The following is a 6,000-nucleotide window of genomic DNA, read 5'->3' on the forward strand; positions in this document are numbered from 1 at the left end:
CCCACGTGCCCACTCGACCCCACCCCCCCACTCGATCCCACCCTCCCTCTCAAATCCACCCCCCCACTCGACCCCACATCCCCACTCGACCCCGACCCCTACTTGACCCCACCCCCCCATTCGACCCCACCCCCCCAACAGGACCCCTCCCCCCCACTCGACCCATCTCCCCCACTCGACCCTAACCCTAACCCTGACCCTAACCCTGACCCTAACCCTAACCTAACCCTAACCCTAACCTTAACTCTAACCCTAACCCTAACCTAACCCTGACCCTAACCTGACCCTGACCCTAACCCTAACCCTAACCTAACCCTAACCTAACCCTAACCCTAACCCTAACCTAACCCCAGCCCTAACCCTAACCCTGACCCTGACCCTAACTCTAACCAACCCTAAACCCTTCTGCAGTACCCAATTTCTGTCGCTAGATGGCAGCAGCGCCCCACCAGCCCTGTGCTGAGCACCGGCCGGGCGAGCACTGGGCGGGATCTCAGCCCAGTTTACACCACCGGACCCCGGGAGCGCTCGCTGCGGCTGCGGGGTTCCCTTCGCTCTGCCCTTTGCCCACTCGCAGCCCGGGCATTAATGCTTATTGCCTCCGTATGCAAAAGCACCCACGTGGCTCAAGCTGTTAAATGCTTTCTGCATGACGCATTCCATTTTGCTGTGGGAAACAGGGGTGCATTTGCTCTGTTTGCATTTGGAAGCACGTTAGTAACAGCGATTTTAAATATATTTTATTGAAATAGAAGCGATTTTGCAGGAGTGCACTTTTTGAGTAGGACAAAGCGACTGCTGTGAATGTGTGGCTTAAGAAAAGCTCATACAAGTTTTCCCCTGCACAAGTAAGCCATTAGGAGCTGCTGCACGGTTTAACCTCTTGAGCCCATAGCCGTTCCGTGTGAGGGAAAAGTGAAGCGTTACCGGAATGAAGGGGTGCGGAGTACGCGGCAGGGCTGGAAGGTGGGACAAGGGAGCGGGGTCTTTCCTCCGCCTGCCTCTCCCCGCCCCCCCCTCCCCCAGGCAGCCGCTGTGGGCACAGCCCGCGCCCCGCGGGCGGCCTCCGCAGAGCCCCGGGGGCCGGCAGGCCGAGGGGAGCCCGCGGCGGCACCGAGCCCCTGCCCGCCCCGGCGCGGAACGGCAGCCGCAGCCCCTCCTCGGCCGGCTCCGGGCCGCGCTGCCCGGCGGGGCGGGGGCGGGGCCGGCGGGCGGGGGCGGGGGCGGGCCGGGGGGGGGGCGGTGGGCGGGCCGTGGGCGTGGGCGCGGGCGCGGGCGGGGGCGGGGCCGGGGCGGGAGGGCGGGGGCGGGGCCGGCGGGCGGGGGCGGGGGCGGGGCGGGGGGGGCGGGGGCGGGGCGGGAGGGCGGGGCCGGGGCGGGAGGGCGGGGCCGGGGCGGGAGGGCGGGGGCGGGGCGGGAGGGCGGGGGCGGGCCGGGAGGGCGGGGGCGGGCCGGGAGGGCGGGGGCGGGCCGGGAGGGCGGGGGCGGGCCGGGAGGGCGGGGGCGGGCCGGGAGGGCGGGGGCGGGCCGGGAGGGCGGGGGCGGGCCGGGAGGGCGGGGGCGGGCCGGGAGGGCGGGGGCGGGCCGGGAGGGCGGGGGCGGGCCGGGAGGGCGGGGGCGGGCCGGGCCGGCCCCGGAAGGTGGGTTCATTTCCGGCCCGCGCGGCACCCTGGGGCGGCTGTGGCGGAGCGGGGCCTTCGCCGGGAGCCTGGAAGACTTTCGGGCCGGGGCGTGCGCCGGCGCGCTGGGTGAGCGGTCGGACTGTGGGCGGCCGGGGACCGGTGGGCGAGCCCGGGCGCGGCCGTCGGGCAGCGGCCGCCTGGGGGGGACGTGGCGGGCCGGCGCTCGGCCGCGGCAGGGAGCGCCTGGTGCCGGCGGCGGACGGGCTGAGGCGGGCGGCCCGGCCCGGGACCGGCGGGGCTGCCGGCGGTTCTCGTCTCCCCGGCAGTGGCGGCGGTCAGCGGGCTGCTCACGGTGCTGCCTTTTTTTTTTTTCTCGGAGCTGCACCGCTACCTCAGCGAGGAGGCGAGGAGCGGCGGCGGGGCGGCCCCGGTGCTCCCTTGTGGCAGCGGGGCCCGGGAGGGGGGTCGGCCCGCGGCGCCCTGCCGCCCCCCCCGCCGCCTCCGGGCTGCCCGGGCAGCCGCTGCAGCCGCCGCAGCTCTGCGCGAGGCTTTGTCTTTCCCCCAGCCGCTGGCCGGGCCGTGGCAGCGGGCTGGGGCCGCAGAGGCTGCCTTGGGGCCTGCGGTAACGCTGTCGCAGGGGGGTGGCTCAGGAGCCTGTTCAGCCCCTGCGAGCGGGCAAGGGAAGGAGAAGCAAGCCGGCGGTGGAATCCCCACTCCTCGCCCCCGAGTGCTGATTTCTCTAAAAAGTATTGCAAAGGGCAAGCGTTTAACTGCCGGGGAGGGTTGGGAGGCAGCAGCTCAGGTGTCTCGCTGATCCTGTGTCATGACAGTCAGCTCCTGGGCCGGAGCAGCCGAGGGGAAGAGGCCTTTGGATTTGCTTCCCAGTGAAACGGGGCTCTTTTGTTTTTCCTTTGTACTTAGGTTCGTCTGGAATTGTATGTTGACAAATCAAGGGGAGCTAAACGGAAGGTCAATCTAGATGTTACTTTTCCACATGTGCCTTGTGCTTGTGAGTCAGACTGCTGCCTGTGAAGGGATAACTTTTGTACTTAGGGGTAGGGACATGCATGACTTCTGCCTACTAGATGTTTTAATCACTCCTACCATCATGCAGATGATTGTTCCTGAGTTGTCAAGGAAGTTGGTAGTAAAGACAGTAGCAACAGCATAGGAGGCAGTAAGATTTTCACTGCTGCAGCCTCATATTTGATGTCCTACACTAAAAGCATAAAGAAAATCTGAGATAAAGTGATAAATTGTGTGCAATTACATAGATGAACTGAAAACTTAAAGCCAACACAGGAAAACACAAAGTGGTATGCATTTTTCAAAGAAAAGACAAGGTTTGAGTCTGAAATATGGACTCTTGCTTATAATTTTGGTTAAAAGCCATAGAAAATAGGCTAAGGGAGAGGAAAGAATTGCCTATTTCAGCATTTGTAATCTGTCAAGGTGTTAGGAAAATTAACACTACCACAGAATATACAAAAGAAAGACATAATATTTTAGCTTGGTGACTCCATAAACTGCCTGATTCCACATATGTGCTCCTATTTGCTTCTTAAGATGTTATTTTCTTTAAGATGGCTACAATGATGTCTGTGTTATCACTTCATTCACAGGGCATTTCTTCAGAATATGCTCATTTGGAAAAAGAAAGTCATTACCAATTTGTATCTTTCCTGGTGGCTGATCTCACAGCTCTTAAATCACATTGAAGGAAGAATGTGAATCTTCAGACTTGTTTGCAGAATGGGGTGGGGGTGTGTGTCTTTCCTTTGATATTTGGAGGCATAGCAACAGATTACTCTCCTCAAGAACATTCAGAAAATGGTTTTACTTAAGTGATCTATGATCACTCAACTCAACAAAGTAAAAAACCCTAGTGCCACAAGCCTCTAAATACATATGCATGTAACTGCATTTGAGCGCACTGTTAAAACCAGTGGTCCTACCTCTAAATATAAAAGTTAAGGAGGAAGAGAAGTTTGTGGTGCAGAGGGTGCGAACTCATAAGGGTGTTCCTACAGATTCTGTATATGGGAGAAGTGTTTTATTTAAATGCGTCTGGACAATAAAACTGTAGTAAAACCACTTCTATATGCTTTTGGAAAAGTATTTTGTAATTTCTAATTACTTTCAAACGAAGCAAATGCTAAGGACTAAATTAAATCAAAACAGAGTAGTGTACACACTATGTCCTGGTGTTCCCTTACAAAAAAATCCTATTACTTAAGAAAGTATTTATTCCTGTATGAGGTAGGTGGTGGAAACAATCTAACACTTTTATAATAAATGTGGCTGTTTGCAAATATTAGCTTTCTCAGGCTGACAAGCTAAAATACAGATGTTCTAAGACAGCTGGTGCCTAATATCAGTCTTAGTTTCAGAAATTAAGCTGTACAAGCTTTCAGTCACTGTTGATTTTTTTTTTAGTGCTACATATGCAATCTACTTTTTCACCATTATGTGTATATGTGACAAACAACAGTCTCAACTTGGAGAGTTTTTACTTGCTTTAATTTACTGCTAATTAACACTGATTTTTTGATCACCAAGTCAGGTACAGGGGAAAAAACCCACAATCAATCAAGCACTTAACACTCTTCCTCTCCCTTCCCCAGGGTCACCTTAACTCAAACACGGCTCCTCCCTACTTCCTAGTGTAAGCTTGCTTTGTTTACGCTGTAGGTTATTAAATCCATCCCAGTTCCACAGGGAGGTGATAGGCAGTACAGGATGTCAGGATCATGTGCATAATGGTTTCTCTCAAATGCCCTTTGCTTTTTCCTGGTTTCCTCTCCCACGCTTTGCTTCTTGCCCTTTTTTGCAGATGGTCTTTGCCTTTTCAGGTTTTCCTGCAGCTCTGTCTCGTAGTGTCCCTACTGCAGCATGGGTCATCCATGGGCTGCAGTCTTTCAAGGCTGTTCCTGCCCAGCATGGTGCCTCCTTACAAGACCCGGTCTCCCGATGGGTGCTTCCACCCCCTCAGCAGCCTGTTTCTTTCTTAAGCATGTTTTTTTTAACAATGGTGCCAGGACAACAGATGATATTGTGATTACTTCTGTGCCACCAGTAAACTTGACCTGAAAAAAAATAACTAAACTCATCTTTAGGAAAGTAGGAGAAATATTTTTCTCTATGGTTCCTAAGATCACAATAGTAATTGGCATCTGTACTTCTGCAATGTTTACACATAGCAGCAGGAGAAATTATGTCTGCTGTTGTCTCCCTGATGCATGGCACCTGCTGCTACAACCAGAAACAATGAGAGACTGGTGGAATGACCACATCCAAGTTTCTTGTGATGCTTTAAACCAAAGAACCACAAAAGTCTCAACATAGTGTTGTGGGATTTACTGAAAGTTCAAAATACATTTCTACGAGCAAAACCACAGTGGTGACAGAAAGACACTTTCCAGAGCTGTAGGGAACCCAAATTCCATATGGCTTAGCAAGAAGATTGAGAGAATGGAATATGATCCCACAGTAGTTTCCACTCAGTAGGGTTATTGCCAACTTAGAACAGAATCTAAGTCCAAATTTACAGAAAAAAACATTAAAAACTATTCATTTGTTGCAAGTTGTCGCTTTGAAAAGCCACTGTGTACCAAGACATTTCCAGGAGACTGGGATGGGGGGAATCAATAAAAATGCATGTTGAGTGCTGATACACGTGTTCTGTGATAAAAAATGTGCATATGTAATCACAAATCAGTGAAGACAGTTGTGGGCTTTATACCTAGTAATCTCTTTGTTTTCTTGCACTAATCTCAAGATTCCATCTGAACTGTGACCCACACTTTGTGTTACTCAAATCAGCAGTTCTCAGGATTTAAAAATGGAATCAGGGAAGGGGGATGTGTTTGGAATTCATGTACACATGTTCTCCTTTACGTTTGTCAAGAGATTTTGAAATGGCTTTTGCCAACTGAAATAACAGCTAGAAACATACTTGACATTTCACTTTTCAGTATTTGTAACCTTGGTGCAAATGTTTCATCTCTTAGATTATCTTGTATGCTAGGATGCAGTTCATGAAAAATTGATCTTCTGTGTTGCATCCAATATTTGGAGATTATACCACCTGGAATCTACTTATTCCAACACACCTGGTGCTGTCTCTCTTTTTAGCCTGTAATATGACTTAGCTTTGCCACTACCATGAATCATAGTTTCTGGGCTGTAGAGAAGCCTGTTTACTTTTTTCCCAATGTGTTACATACCATATAATGTGGAAAATGACTGCAAATATATGGATACCATGAACTCCCAGTGTGATTCTACTGGAATTTCTCTGCCAAGGTGAACAGGACTTTTGTTTTCTATTTTTTATGTTTGTTTCATAAATGCCAGCGATGGTGAAAAGGACTAGGCA

At 52.5% G+C, this 6,000-nt stretch overlaps 1 long non-coding RNA gene across 1 annotated transcript; it reads left to right on the forward strand.

Annotated features, from left to right (window-relative positions):
* Positions 1 to 1,615: 1,615 nt before the first annotated feature.
* Positions 1,616 to 3,812, forward strand: LOC130158699 (uncharacterized). Its single transcript, XR_008825458.1, has 2 exons — positions 1,616 to 1,748; positions 2,544 to 3,812. It is a non-coding gene; the product is annotated as an uncharacterized LOC130158699 (long non-coding RNA).
* The last annotated feature ends 2,188 nt before the right edge of the window (positions 3,813 to 6,000 follow it).

The sequence above is a fragment of the Falco biarmicus genome, chromosome 14, assembly GCF_023638135.1.
Source record: "Falco biarmicus isolate bFalBia1 chromosome 14, bFalBia1.pri, whole genome shotgun sequence".
Lineage (NCBI taxonomy): Eukaryota > Metazoa > Chordata > Aves > Falconiformes > Falconidae > Falco > Falco biarmicus.